Source organism: Octodon degus, unplaced genomic scaffold (genome assembly GCF_000260255.1).
Source record: "Octodon degus isolate 3935 unplaced genomic scaffold, OctDeg1.0 scaffold00086, whole genome shotgun sequence".
NCBI classification, from domain to species: domain Eukaryota; kingdom Metazoa; phylum Chordata; class Mammalia; order Rodentia; family Octodontidae; genus Octodon; species Octodon degus.
Window position 1 is genome coordinate 830,278 of NW_004524662.1, and position 15,801 is coordinate 846,078.

General features: G+C 41.6%; 1 pseudogene; it reads right to left on the reverse strand.

Annotated features, from left to right (window-relative positions):
- LOC101574938 overlaps positions 1 to 15,801 on the reverse strand; it is a 103,351-nt pseudogene that overhangs the window by 83,579 nt on the left and 3,971 nt on the right.

Consider the following 15,801-nt stretch of genomic DNA (forward strand, 5'->3'; position numbering starts at 1 on the left):
CCCTCTCCCCTCTCCTCTCTTTTCTCCTCTCCTCTCCTCTTCTCTCTCTGTCTCCTCCCAAGCCCCAGTAGTACTGGGGATGGAACTTAGAGTACTCCATCACTGAGCTGCACTTCCAACCCTTTTTATTTTGAGTCAGGTTCTTACTAAATTTCCCAGGCTGGTCTCAAACTTTTAGTCCTTCTACCTCTGCCTCTTGAGAAGTTGAAGTCACATAAGTATGCCACTCTGCTCTTCTTAGATATCTTAAAGGAGACAATTTCTCAGCATCTGACCAGGAGATCAGACATTTACCTACTTGCTATATTTACAGCCTTTAGCCAGAAGATTCTTTTGTTCATGCACACCTATAATAACTTTACTTTTTGCTTTTATCCTTAAACTGGCTGTTCAGCACTCCTATGTATCCTCTACAGAATTTTAGGCATTCAGGGCCCTTTATAGTTTATACTTTGATGTAGTAATAGCAACCACCTTGAATACTACACAATTTGTATCTAATTTCAACTACTATATTGATTAAGGCTCTCTAGGGGTAGCTGAGGCATTTTTTTCCCTCAAAATATACATCAGTGATGAAAGAAGAGAAAAAAGTGATTTAACAATTCTGAACTGCCTCAATCATGGTGAAAGAGTTAAACATATTTTTAGAGTTGAAAAGGATGGATGTGGTAGAATAGCTGAGGCAGGAAGATGCCAAATCAAAGTATAAAAATATGTCTAGGGTTGTAGCTTAGTGATAAACTACTTACTTAGAACATGCAAGGTCCTGGGTTCAATCCTAAGTAGTGAACAAACAGAAAAGAAAAGTAGTAAAGGACTAGCATGACCACTTACCTGTAATATTTTGAGTCTGTGAGTGGTTTCTGCTCTCTTACTTAGATACACTCTCAGCCTGTGTGATATATGTATTTAATTTTTTTAGCTTAACTAACCTATTGCATCCCAATAGGAAAGTATGATTTTGGCTATGTTGTTCTGGTCACAGCATTTTTAGTTCTAAAAAAGTAAGGCTATATGTGACTGCACTGTTTAAGAATAAAGATTTGTCTATTCATTTATTTAATTGCATAACTGATATTTACTGAGATTTTTTAGGGAAGCCTTGTAGCAAAACTCCTATTTAAAACTCACTTCATAATGGAGGAAGATTAAAAACAGTAGGCAAATCTTTTTGGATGGTGGCTTTAAAATTATAAATGCATATACCCTTCGACCCAATAAATATCCTTCTAGGGATTTAAGCTACTGATACAGGCTTTCATGTGAAAAATGACAATCACACAAGGGTATTTAGCACTGAGTCATTTGTAACAGCATGCAGTCATGAGCAAGCATCCGTCACTTATGTCAGGTTATGTAAATGATGGTACATCCATACAATGAAATGCCATGCAGCTATAATATGTGTGAGGTAGCTTTTTACATATCAACGTTACCTCTATTGACATGTTACACAACAAGGGCAAAATAAGAACTGTCTGTATCTGCTGCCATTTTGAAGTCAAATGGGAAAGAAAACGGAAATAAGTAACTCTGTAGCTTTCCTGTGAGTGCAGGGTTGGAAAGAGAAACGAGAAACAAATATCTTACCCACAGGGAAGAAAATGGCTGAGGAATAGGAATAAGGCGGGAAGAAAGTCACACCGTATACTCTTTTGTACTTTTAAAATTCCAAATAGGGAGTAATTATCTTCTTAAAAATTATTACTAAATCAGGTTACTATAACTTCCATCTTCTTAAATGGAATTCTCAGTCACCTGAAGAAACAAGCAGGACAAGCTTCAGCACCTCTCAGGACTAAGGGAGAATTTATGAAATTCAGAGTGAAGAAGGTGCCTTTGGGAGGGGTAAGTAGAAAATATGCAGTTATTCCACAAGATCATCAGCTTCTTTTCACAAACCCTCAATTAAAGAGGAAAACAAAAAATGAAAGGAGTTTAATAAGCCTTAGGGAGTTTTTTTCCCCATAATTTTATTGAGAGACAAATAGCAATGAGACAGTCTCAAATCAAATTGGTAGGACAGCTCCAATAATTAAGACATTGCATACTCTCCTCCCAGTGGTCACTTGCTGTACAAGATGCAGACATGACATCCCATTTACAAACACTATTAGAACAAATCCCTCTATTCATCAAGAGAATGTAACTATATATCTATCCTAACCATTTTGAATACACAGATACAAAATGGACATTCATCTGTATCCCCTTTTTGTCTAGCTCTGTCATCTGAATATTATAGGTGTATTAACTCAGCAAAATAGTCTAAAAGAGTCCAATAGCCCATAATAGTATTGGGTCTTCTGCTTGACTGGCAATGTCAGAAATTGTTGACCTGGGTCCCCTACAGTTCAACGTAACACCATGGCTTTACTTCCTATACTTCGCTTTTATACTTTTCTGCTGGATGGTTAAGACCAAGATAAAGCAAGACCCATGCAACAAGAGTTGTAGCTTTTGGATCTGACAAGGCCAGTCAAATCCCCTCAGAATTTATCCTGAGATTCTGTACCTCAGATTGTAGATGTTCCATCGGTGTCAGCCATGTGGATGAGTCACGGCTGTTGCCTGGCCAATGTGCTCTCCGTGAAAGCCTGAGAAAATGTTCTCTCTCCATGTGACTCTCCTTAGGCACTCTACCCCATTGATCACTTTCCTCCCTGGCCCCACAACCTCCCTGATCAGAAAATTTGGGACACCACCAAGATGCATGACGTCACAGTACAAGCTCTCATATGTCCTGAGACAGGAGGGGGAATGTTGCAGGACTGTCCTGCTACAAGGTTGTGTGTGGTTGGATTTCTGGACTTATGTGTAAACATGAGAATTATGTAATTCTTTAAGCCTTGGGGAGTTTTAAGGTAAACTAAGAAAACAGGACCAGCCTTACTCTAATATTGAGTGGGTGCATGTTGTTAGAGACATGAAGATTTAATTTCAGCCAAAGGAACAGAATAAGAGCATCTTAACCTCACCCCACCCGAGCTTTGCTTTAAACTCTCAATGTTTCTTCCTCAGGCTCCTGAGTAGCTGGAGGTATAGGTACACACACAATATCCAGCTCTGGCATTTGCTTTGCTTCACCATTTTGCAATACTCAAGATCAAGTCAGGGACACAATAAGCTATATTTCTAATCCTTTTGATATTGTTTATTTTGAAATGTGGTCTTGCAGAATTGCCTAGTCTAGACTTGAATCTTCCTGCATCAGCTTCCCAGAGTGCTGGGATTAAAAGCATGGGCGACCAGACCCAGGTTCTATCAGTCCATAAACCCTGAAATGTAACTCTTTTAGTAGAGTGGTTACAACTTTAAGTTTGAAGGCAAGACTATCCAAGCAAATACACTCCTGTATCTGCTATTTCTGTGATAACTGGGTGATTTAAAATTAAAGATCAGATTGATAGAATTTGTCTCATGTACTTTTGCAGCCATCTTTGCTTTGTAGGCATGTATTACTGCACGTGTATTATCTGTTTGTCTAACAAGATATCTTAGGTGGGGTAACTTGGAACTAAAAGTTTTATTTAGCTCAGTTTTGGAGGTTTAAAAGTATGGTACGAATGGATTTCTCTTCTCTGTTTCACAGAAGTGGGGCAGACACTTCTGTGAAAAGGGAGATTCCTGATAGAAAGGAAGCCAGAGAAAGAAGAGGAGTTAAATCTGTTATTTTCCTTAAAGGTGATAGAGGATACATTTGATAAAACAATATATTTAAACATATAGGATGGTTATACTTTCTAATCTCATAATTACCATAATGAAGCTTACTTTCTGGCAGCAGAAGATAGTTTACATCAGATTAGATTAAAATTAGGCATGGTGATCCAGATTTATAATCTAAGCAAGCACTCAAGACACAGGGAGAGGTGTTGGGTTCAAGGCCAGCCTGAGTTACGTGGTAAGAACCAGTCTCAAAAATGTAAATTTGATCAAAAGCCACTCACGTGGATTTTAGTAATACTGTGTATTTTACAAGGAGTTGAAGGATTTATAAAACATTTATTTTAATCACTTCTCTAAATTTAATGTTCTGAAAACAAAGAAAAAATAAAAATAGGGCAAAATGATTTGATTGTCTGAATTCAGTTCTCCTAATAACCTGAAATAGTTAGCACTCTGAGAAGTTAAGCAGTTGCCCACCTTCTTCAGTTGTGAAAAAAAATACAAGAAAGACTTAAACACTGAAAAATCCTCTCTCTTGACTCTCAAAAATATTTCTTTAGAGGGTAGAAAAGGAATTTTCAAACATTGTGTCAAATACCCAAGGTCATTATGACAAAACAGACCCAGTCTTTCTGCCTCACTTTGGGTGTCCTGTGTGACCATTAATCATGCAGTGTCAACTTGAACAAATTTAGAAACACCCAGAAGATTGGTAAAGCACAGTTCTGGATGTGGAATAAGGGACTTTTCTTTCTCATGTGTCTCAGCAGTGGAGGAAAACTTGGCTTCTGTGAGAGGCAGAGTAGTGCCAGCAAAAGGAAAATTTTTGTAAATATGATTTATTGCAATAAAGAAATGTAGAACAAAGAAAGGACTTTTAAATGAACTTAAACTTGGATTAGGGAGATAGTTCAGCTGTGAAAGTGCCTGGCTGGCAAACGCAAGGTCCCAGGTTTGGTCCCAGGTACCACATGCTGTGTCAGTCCATACAATGCCAACCACTGAAACCAGATGTGGTGGCACATGCCTGTAATCCCAGGGATTACAGGGGAGGCTGAGACAGGAGGATTACTATGAGTCCAAGCTGTATAGCAAGACCCTGTACCAAATAAATAAATAAAGATAAAGGAACTTAAACTAAATATATCCTATAATTGTATATTGATGTATAACATTTATAATTGAGATGGTTATGTCATCAACTCTGTGGCTCCAGAAGAGTCCCTTTGTACTTTGGCCAGTGATAGCAAAAATAACAGAAAAAGTAGATCATTTGAGATTTGAATGAAAGGTGGGTGATAGTTCCTCTTCTATTACTGAGACATTTTTAAAAGAGTGCCACCTGATTTTATCCTTCATATCCTGTGAAGCTTGAAGACAAAACCATGACACATATGGAACAGAAAATGACTAGAGGCAAGATAAAAATGTATATATGAAAATATACATATGTGTGCATGTATATTTTTTTCCTTGTCCTGGATTCCTTTGTTTCATTTCATTAATCTTCATTATTAAGCAGAGCTGCATTCAAGTAGCTCTGCTTATTGAACAGACAACAATAATAATACCTTTTAGAGTACATTTTAAGTCAATAGCATGCAGGCATTAGAATTCCACTGTGATCCTGGGAAGATACATTATTGTTCAATACTTGCTGTACATGTTGAAAATACCTGTCCTTTGCAAATGCTATCAATTACTCTTTGATAATTCTATGATATTGCTAGAAATTTTCAAAGTTAACAATGGATTATTTCTTTTCAGTTTTGTTATCTGTCCTCACATGACAGAAGTCAGTAAAAATTTGACATAAGCACGGGCTTACTTATAGCTTTTTACGATGTGATTGAAAACAGTGCTGAATGCTTTAACTACTGGAGAAATAGGGAATAAGAATCATATTTTCTCTTTATAAGGAAGTTTAGGCACTGTAGTAACTGTTCTTTTTAGTTACCCTAACACTGACTCAAGACCCTGAACCATCCATGCTAAATTTTCTGACCCAGTGAAATCAAACTATAATTAAAGGTTAGGGAGGAATTTCCTCTCTGCAATCACCTCTCCCTCTTACTTCATTTTCAGATATTTGAAGACTTGTTTGACCCTGAAATCCAGGAGCAGCATAATGGCTATGACCCCCGGATATTAAAGCATACCACTGACCTGGATGTCATAAATTGGACCAAAGATGCGTGTTGCTATGTAGAACATCTTTAGCTCTAATCCCTATACCTTTATTATTATTTTTTCCATAATTTCATTGAGAAATAAATAGCAATGAGACAGTTTCAAATCAAATTGGTAGGACAGTTCCAATAATTAACACATTGCATACTGCCTTCCTAGTGGTTGTTTGTTGTACAAGATGCAGAAATGATATCTTATTTACAAACATTATTAGAACAAATCCCTCTGTTCCTTGAATTAAGAGAATGTAGCTATATATCTATCCTAACTATTTTGGATACACAGATACAAAATGGACATTCATCTATATCCCCTTTTTTTGTTTAGTTCCATCATTTAAATATTATAGGCATGTGAACTCAGCAAAATATTCCAAAGTAGTCCAGTAGTCCATAATAATATTGGATCTTCCACTTGACTGGCAATGTCAGAAGTTGTTGACCTGAGTCCCCTACAGCTCAACATAGCAACATGGCTTTATTTCTCGTACTTCATTTTTATACTTTTCTGCTGGATGGTAGGACTAAAATAAAGCAAGACCTATGTAACAAGAATTATAGTTTTTGGATCTAATAAGGTCAGTCAAATCCCCTCAGGATTTATCCTGAGACCTTGTACCTCAAATTGTAGATCCTTTGTTAGTGTCAGCCATGTGGATGAGTCATAGCCATTGCTTGGCCAATTTGCTCTCTCTGAAAGCCTGAGAGAATGTCTTCTCTCCATGTGACTCTCCTAACATATCAATACTTTATGAAAAATACCTGTTCCATGTTATGCCTAAGATGTTTGATATTCAGACAGATAGTGAGGTTAAGCTCAACAGTCTAGATTATATGGTAATAACAATAAGCTTCTCTCTTGGAGAATTAACAACCTAAGTTTGCAGAACAAAAATTAGACAAAAAGAAGGGTCACAAGGAAAGCCAACATTTTAGCCCTAGCCTTCCTAGGTCAATTAAGACTCAGGACATATGAGAACTTGTACTGTAACGTCATGTAACTTAGTTGTGTCCCAAATTTTCTGATCAAGGAGATTATGGGGCCCAAGAGGAAAGGGATTGATGATGTAGAGTGTGCTTAAGGACAATCTATATACTTTGACTCATGGTCATTATATTGCTGATGTTGATGAGAGGAAAGAATCTTATCTTAAGGAATGGCAGAGATGTAGAAGACAAGGTGGGTGAAAATGATAGTGTCCCAAAGTAGGAACCTTGGGGAAGGCTGTTCAACGTCATCTTCAATTAGAGCACTTGTCTGATGGGTCCCTCCTAATGTATGCAGGGGAAATCCCAAAGAGCTCAGATCCTAAAATTTCTCCTTCTCCAAGGACCCTCACTTCCATTCTCTATTTCTGTGACTTATATTCATTTTCCTTTTCCTCTCAGATCTATCCTGATGCCCTCAATGGAAGTTATTTATTGTCCTTGGGTGTCAGAACTGACTAAATTACCTACTGCTGCGGTCTGCAGAATGGTGAGAGGTGGGACATGTGGTGGACACACTAAGGGGCCCGACGGCCAGCTGTTATTACAGACTCAGTGAGGAGACAGAGCCCAAGCATCAGTGTACTGATATGAGGGCCCTTGAGAATGAACTGGGTGGTGAGAGCAGGTGGTAAAAGGGCCCAGGAGAGGGTGGGACAGAGAAGACAGACGGGCTCTGGGAGGCCCAATAGCCACTGGGAGGATTCTTAACCCATGTCACTTTGCTCTTCCTAGAACCACTTTCTGTTTGATAAACTCGTGCCCCCATTGCTGACTGAAGCACGAATGGATCAAAACTGGTGCTCAGTGTGAGGTTGATCCTTACTTAGTTTATTCTCCATGCCCACAAATACCCTTTTTTCCTCTGTCTCTCCCAGTTCTCATCTGGCTTCTTGATCCTTTTACCTCGTGCCCTCAGGCACAACAATGAAAAGAGCTTCTTGATCCAGGTGACTGAGGAGGATCATAAAAGGTCATCTCTTTGGAGAAGGGTAGCAAAGGGAAGAGAGCATTTGAAAGAGTCTACCAGGGCCTTGAAGATGCTAGAGAGAGGTCTTTAGGGGAGTGAGTTGGGAAAAAATAAGGAAAACCAAAGAGCAGCTCAGGTAGATTGATTATCATTAATCAACCAGTCCAGTAAATAGGGTCACTTTTAATTAATCCAGGATATAAATATAAGCTAAGACTGTCCTGGAAAAACCAGGACATGTGGCTACCCTAAGAAAGAGGAGAAATAAAGAATATCAGGAATTTATGGATGGAAATAAGACAGTTTTCAGATAAAGCAAAGAAGAAATAACACAGGTAACAAGTCAATGCCTGTGGTCTGCGGTGTAGGCTCCAGAGCTGTGCAGATAAGGAAGATATTTGACTTTGTACTGATGTCAGAGGTGATCGATGGGTGTTTGAAGGTTTTTGAAGTAGCCAAGGTAGTCTTGGCCCTGGATTCTGTCCTCTCTGCATAAGTGTCAGGTCTAAGTATTATGGTTTGTTTCTACATGGCCTCACAAAGCCTCATGCACTCTCAGTGGTTCCTTCAAGAGGTGATTTGAACATGGGAGACCAATACCCACCATTAATCTGCTCATAGGTTGATAGTTAAATGCGATGTTCTGAGAGGAGGTCTGGCCAGAGCACAAGGGAGTTTGAGGGACGGACTTATCTCCTTCCTCAGCTCCTCTGTCCACTCTCTCTGTTTCCTGTCTTCCAGACCATGAGTAATTTTCTTCAGCCTGTGCCACATTGTCCTGTATTGGAGCCAGCCCACCATGCATAGCAACCTCTACAAACTGAACCCAAATAAACCTCGTTTCCTTTATGTTGTGAGTAGCAGGTATTTTGTTCCAGTGTCAAGAAATACTAAGACACTAGGCTTTACACTGAGATAGGTGAGAGACTGAGGGAGGTGGAGGGTTGAATGGCTCAGATTCCAGAAAGTGCGGCTCTGGGTTAGGAGTTGATTCTGCAGTCCCACGCTGGTTGGGTCTCCATAATCATTTCTACTCTGGGTACTGCCACAAATCCAATTTTTACTGTGTATTTTCATATATCCCGTTTGATCTTTATTTTTTATTTTCTAATTAATTTTATTGAGAAACAAATAGCAATGAGACAGTCCCAAAACTAATTAGTAGGACAGTTTTACAATTTGATCTTTAGACTTGCAAAGAAAGAACTCTTATTTTAGGTTCTAGCCAAGAATTTACATTTTGGCGAATAACAAGTAACATATTTTGACCAGGGATGAGTAGCAAAGAGCCCTTTAAGTTACATGCCTCAGACAAGATTTCCTGTTTTAGGTTGTTATGGAGAATAAATGAAATAATGAAGTGAAGTAACTGCTGCACAGAAAGCCTCAGTAAGTATCCACAGTCTGATTATTCTTGATGGAAGGGTTTCCCTGGGTTTAGCATGTAGAAACTCCCATGCTGTGGTTCTTTCTGAAAGTTAAACAGGGTCCCCTTCACTCATGTTGGGTCGTGGGCTTTGTGTCCGCTGCTCTGGCAGAGCCTCTGTCACTTTAACTCTAATAGTCCTCTGCGTGGTTAGGATGACTGAGGGCAGCACAATGCCCTTCCTGTGCCCTCATGCTCTCTCCCACAGATACCCAAGAATCTGGCTCTTCTGCCCTGTTTTCACATTTCTCTGCTTTCTCCCATATGTTCTTTGTACAGCTAACAGAAGGTTCTCTTGCATCTTCTATTTCATAGCTTATACCCTCACTTCCTGTCTGCAAGGACCCTCTGCTCATTAGCAAAGCAGAGATAATGCATGCAGAACACATTGAATAATTAATTCTTTCTGAGTTCACTTTACCACCTCTGTTTATTTCCCTGGATCATTCTTAATGCATCACTCCCTCAAGTTTCTTTGCATGCAGGATGACAGTAATAAAATATTTTCACTAAAATGAAAAGAACACTATTATTCATTCACATCCAGGCTTCTGATTATAGATGTATTAGAGTTCTTATGAATCTAGATAATACCTCATATCCCTGATTTTTTTTTTTTACCGGTAGGATCTTTGTGGAGCAGCTGATCCAGCAGCATAGCTGGGAGTCCGTGTGGAATTAACATTTAGGATGCATCTCCACTGGCCTGTCTAACCTTTACACTGGACTCTGGGCAGGAATGTACATCCTACTGCCCCTGGTAAACAAAGTGAAGGAACTCTGGGGTTGTAGAAGCATATCCACAAGGAAGGGGATGGAGGAATGGGCACTTAGAAAAAATCCAGATACATTGTGACTAAGAAAGAGCTCTGAGCAGGTAGGAATAGTCTTTACTTCTAATCACTGTCTCCTCTCTAGAAGAGCTGCTTCTCAAAGATCCTATAGAACCCAAGATTCCAAAAGCACTATACCAGAGAAACGGACACTCTTGCTAGGGGCAGTATCTTTGACTCTCTAGTTTGGATCGAGCGGATAAATCAGAAGTGAGATACTAAAGGATTAAGGTGAGGTGATCCCCAGGAGTATGATTGCCTTAGTTATTTTCTCATTACTGGAACAAAATAACCTTTTACCTACAAGCTAGAGAGCAGAGGTCTGTTTTTTCTCACAGTTTGTGGAGGTTTCAGTCCAGAGCTGGCTGGCTCTAAGGCAGGAGAGTATGACAGAGAAGCACAACAGGGGAGAAACAGCTCATTGTATGGCAGGCAGCCAGCTGCAGAGAGAGATCAAGGGCTCATGCAGGGAGCTGGATCCTTCCAGGCCATGGCCCCAGAGTCCTACCTCCTCCAACCTGATTTTACCGCCCAGCATCACATTTTGCTATAATCATCATCCACATGATCCAATCATCTTCCCAAGTTCCTGCCTGTGAGCACACGAGTCTTTGGGAAAACATCTAGATATAAACTATAACAGACATAGAATCTGAAATGAAATTCAGATTATATGGAGAGCTAACTGGAAGGGAATTTCCTGGCCAGGAAAGTCTGTTAGTGTAAAGAAGCTCAGAGTTTGGGAAGTAGGGGTCTAAGATTAGAGATGAAGATTTGATTGACTGGGAATGATATTAAGAAAGAGCCCAGAATATCCACATCTCTTGTCCTCTTACCCATAACAAACATGAGCTTCCTGTCTCAGGCAGATAACTCAAGATCTCCAGGCATCAGACCCACCTCATGGTGACCAGTTCTATTTGTGCTGGACCTGCCCTGCACTCCTGCCTCTGTTCTAGTAGAAACTCCTTGCACACTCAGGCTGTCTGTGTTATTTCTCTTAGTGGGATGAGGAAGGAGCAGCCTCCAGGAAATGAAAAGAAGCAGTGGTGGGATTTATGATGAAAGGAGACGATCGGTGTGGCATGCCAGAGAAGTTGGCTGTCAGCAGGTGGAAAGCATTAGCATTTACCCATCTTCCTCCTCAGTGGCTGAGAATAATTAGGACGCACTTTATTTGTTCTGATGTACATTTCTCTCTCTGGCCATCTCCCTCAACTGTAGAGACAGGCTCCTAGCAGGTGCCCCAGGAAGCTGGTCAGTGCCAGGGCCCAGGAGGGTTGTGCCCAGTACTGAGAACCCCAAGCTGAGCTGCGACCTGTAATGACAAGGAGTAGAAGGAGCATCACAGTTTTGCTCCCAAGAAGACACTGAAACATCAAAACTAGTTCTCAGCCTATAAACCCCTTCACTCCAGGGATCTCCTTGTGGGGGAAAGGAGGCAGTTCTAGAAGCCAGACCACACCACGTTAGGGCATAGATGTGGACCAGCAGATGGATGATCCACCGTTGGGAACTCACTCTGCCGTTCAGGAGTCTCTTTCCCCTCATGCTGGGCCCATGCAACTGCTCATCGCTGCTCAGGACTCAGAAGGGCCATTTGCTCAGGAGTGACAGCTGCAGCCTGAACGCTGGTGAGTCTGGATAGCTGGGTGGGGTTGAACACCACCTGGTGGTAAAGGTAAGAATCAGTGCACCCCTGTAGCCCCGGCTGTCCTGAGGTCACCCCGCCCCAGTCCATCAAAGCTTACAGTGAATTTAGGAGCAGGGATTACAGAAATGGCAAGAGGGGTCAGGCCTTGGATCTGGCCCCACAGTAGAGCTGGAAGAGCCAGGTCTGGGATCCCACCTATTGAACGGAGGAAGATGCATGTCATAGAGAGGCCTGTTACTTGCTCTTCAAACCTATCACTCTTCAGTAGCTCCCCCATGTCCTACTACAGACCTTCCCTGTTGTGACCCTATTCCCTTTCTTAAAGCCCTTTCAGACTTGCACTTTGGAAGTCCAGGGGGATCCTCCCCCAAGTCCACCCATGTATGGAAACCAAACCATGGCAACACGTTCCTGCAGTGGCCCAGCCACTCCCTCTTGCTAGTGATATTCAGCCAATTCTTGTTATTTATTTGTTTATTTTATTTTAGGAAAGGGTCTACAGGGTGTTCTGGGTCTCATTACTAGATCAATTGGACTCATAGTGATCCTCCTGTGTACAACCTCCCAAGAGCTGGGATTACAGCCACATGCCACCATGCCCAGTCTCAATTGCCCTCTCAGAACACCCTGGGGGTGGAGCCAGCACTGCAGGCCCAGGGATTGAAACCTTGGCCTCTGCACTTGCTTGCAGGCACTTTAATCCCCTGAGCTATTTGGCCAGCCAAGTCCAGCCAATTTTTGTACCCCCATATAAAATATTTTGATTCCTCTTTTGTTGCAGTCCCTTCCCCTCCTTTCAGCCCCTCTTTCCCTCCTTATGTACAAAATTTTATTTCATTTTATCATTTTCAATTTTTTTCTTTTTCCTCTTTCCTTTCCCCCTTACTCCTGGCCCCCACCCCCAGTTTCTCTTTCCTTTTGAACAATTTCTTCCTATTTCACAACATCTGGAGAGTTCTCAAAAACTAGGATTTTTGACCCAGCTATTCCCTTTCTAAGTATCTTCCTGGAAGATTTAAAAATATTATATCACAGCAATATCTGCACACCCATGTTTATAGAAGTAGTTTGTACTAGCTAAATCTTGGAAACAACCAAAATGCCCATCAGTTGACAGATGATAGAACAGATATGCTTTTCTTTTTAAATATAATAGCATACTTCTTAGCCATAAAGAAGAATAAACTTGAGATATTTTAAGTAAATGGATGCATATTGAGACCATACTCTTAAGTAAAATAAAACAGAAGGTTTATAATTTGGGCACAAGGGAACAGCACACTTACAGAGTCTGGAATTTTTTTTTCTCCAATTCTGGGTTTCAAATTAAGGCAAGCACTCTACCACCAAGCTTTGCCCCAAGCTTAGAGCTCAAACTTCTGACAGTATTGCTTGATACTCTTTCCTGCACACTCTGCTGGATATATGAGTATTTAGGGAGCCTCACCTGGAAGATTCTCAGCAGCTGGTCACACAGCTCCAGCTACCAGGGCTACTTTCTTAGGAGCAAGCTGTGGTCTCCCACACAGCTGTCCCACTCTGCTCTGCTCCCAGCTCCACTGCTTTTCTAGAAGCCTCTCCAGGGTCTCTGGGCCCAAAGCCTCCTGCACAAGTAAGTACAGGGCAGGGGAGAGGTCTGAATAGGTTCAGGGCAGCTGCTGCAGCTGTTATTCCAAATCCTGCTGGGTTTAGCAGTCTTCCACAAATCCAGATTGTACTTCCTTTGTTGTCCTTGGCCTGAGATTGCTATAACCAGTTCAGCCATTGCCCGGTGCATTTACTTTTCCATATCCCTTCAGCTTACCCTGGGAATCAAGGAAATGGCCTCAGTAGACAGAGTAAATACTAGACGTCCAGCTTGCTCCACTTCATCCTGACTCCAAAATTCTGGTTTCCTAAAGGACAGGAAGATGATCATGTGCTGGGAGCTAAAGGAACCTTGAGGAAAAGAGGGCATAGTAGGAGTGAGGATTCAGGTTCCAAGGGCCATCAAGCACAGGGAAGGGGCTGCCACTGATGACGGAAGTTGAGGGGCTGGGTACAGGAAACATTAGAATCCGAACTTCCCACAGGTCCATACCCAAGAGCAGGATCCTGCAACAGCAGCCGTCCCAACTCTGTGGCAAACGTCTCTCCTAGACAGAAGCCCTGCAGCTGAATGAGATGGGACAACAGGATCTGTAGAGGGATCCGTCGTATGCTGTCTACACCCAGGAATCCGACCAAGGGGCCCAGGGTCTCCAGCACTTTCTCTGAGATAGGAGTCTCCTTTGGAACCTGGAGAGGGGCATTGGTGTTGAGTAGCGCACCTCTGGGCTCTTTGATCAAGATGCCAAGTCCCTTGACCTTCCTCTCCTGCTCCCAACTTAACAGCCTAGGATGCTCACTACCTTTCTTCACTTTCTTACACAGTGAATGAACTCAGATAGGAGCAAGGTAGAAAGACTGAGAGGTGGGATCCAATGGATTTCTCAGGTCCCACTTGGATGGACAAGAATCACAAAGCAGGTTATTAAGGAACAGAATACAGAGGCAAATCTCAAAGCCAGAGACCCTTATAGATAGGAAGCCATTTAACAGCAAGAAGAGGGTTGGGCCTGGAAGACAGGCAGTGGTCACTGGTTGAGGGGCATGCACTGCCAGGGGCAGCAGATGTGAGTTCAGTAGGGTGGGCTCTTACCAAGCTCTGTAGTGCCCTCTCAGCCAGGACTGCCTAGTGGGATGGGGTCAGTGCCAGCAGCTGCTCTGGAGCCCTTGTACCAGCTCCACCACTGACATAATGGATTCATTGGACAGTCTGTCTGTCCATCAACGGGATCCTGTTATGGTAATTGGGCAGCAGGGACACTGAGTCCCAATTCAGCCAAGTTGAGAAAGAACCACAGAGCCTCACATCCCCAGACAAGATGTCACACAAGACCAAGCACTATGGACAGGGACTGGCCTTAAACAGTCCTAAGCTACTTATCACCACTGTTTTGAAGAAAGAAAAGAGAGACTTACATATTTCTAGTGTTCTGAAAAGAAATAAGAAAAGGTCCTCCTGATCTTATAGACTGACAAGCTCCAGATACTATTAAGTACCACTGAAGTGTTTCTTATCCATGTTTCACAAATGAAGAATTTGGGTTTTTTGGCTCATGGTCTATGGTCTTTTGCTTCATATAGGCCAGTGGATTTCTCTTAATATAAATTATCTCAGAGAACTATGGTATTTAAATGTATTTGAATGCCATTAGAAAAAAAAAAAAGCCCTTTGGCCCACAAATCTGAGGTGACATCATGCAGTCTAAGCAGGGTTGTCAATTCTGGAATGGGACCAAACTTCACACAAGCCAAAAATCTGTGTAAAGGCCAATACAAATGTAAGGATGGAGTGAACTCCTTTTACTGGTTCTACCACCCCCAGAAGACTACAATCCTAGTCTTGTCCTCTTCTGACTATAGCTCAGATGAACTGGGGAGTAGTAGTGTAAAAGTGAGGAAAGAAGCAGATGAGTGAGACACGCACAGACTCCTAGACTCAGTGGAATGAAGAAGTCTTTAATCTTTTCTCTTTCCAGTCAACACTTGAGTCTGTCTACAACATTCCAGGCTTGTGGGATTCAGCACATGCTTGGATCCCTCCAATCATCAGGAACTCACTACCTCCATTTTCCTTATATTATGCAAAAATATGATTTTATTTTATTAATCCTAGCCTTGTCCCATGAAATCACATGTAATATCTACTTCGTATCCTCTCAAGGATTTGAATTCATTTATCATATATTTCACAATTTTCCCTTTCTCCACTCTTCTGAATACAGTGCTCTGAGCAGATTACAATTTTCTAGGGGAGAACCGGATCACTGCCTCTCTCATTTCATACTCCATGAATGTGGCCTAGGTTATATTAAGATTACTTGGCAGGCTACCACAATGTCACCACCCTTTGATGTCCCATGATGAGGTCATTTGAATAGAAGTCTCTAGTCTGGGTTATAAGTAATGTTCAGAAACCACCAGCCAGAGAAGTGCCTTGGCTAGGGTACTTCCAAAGGGCACGTCTACACTAAGATGAGCTTGAT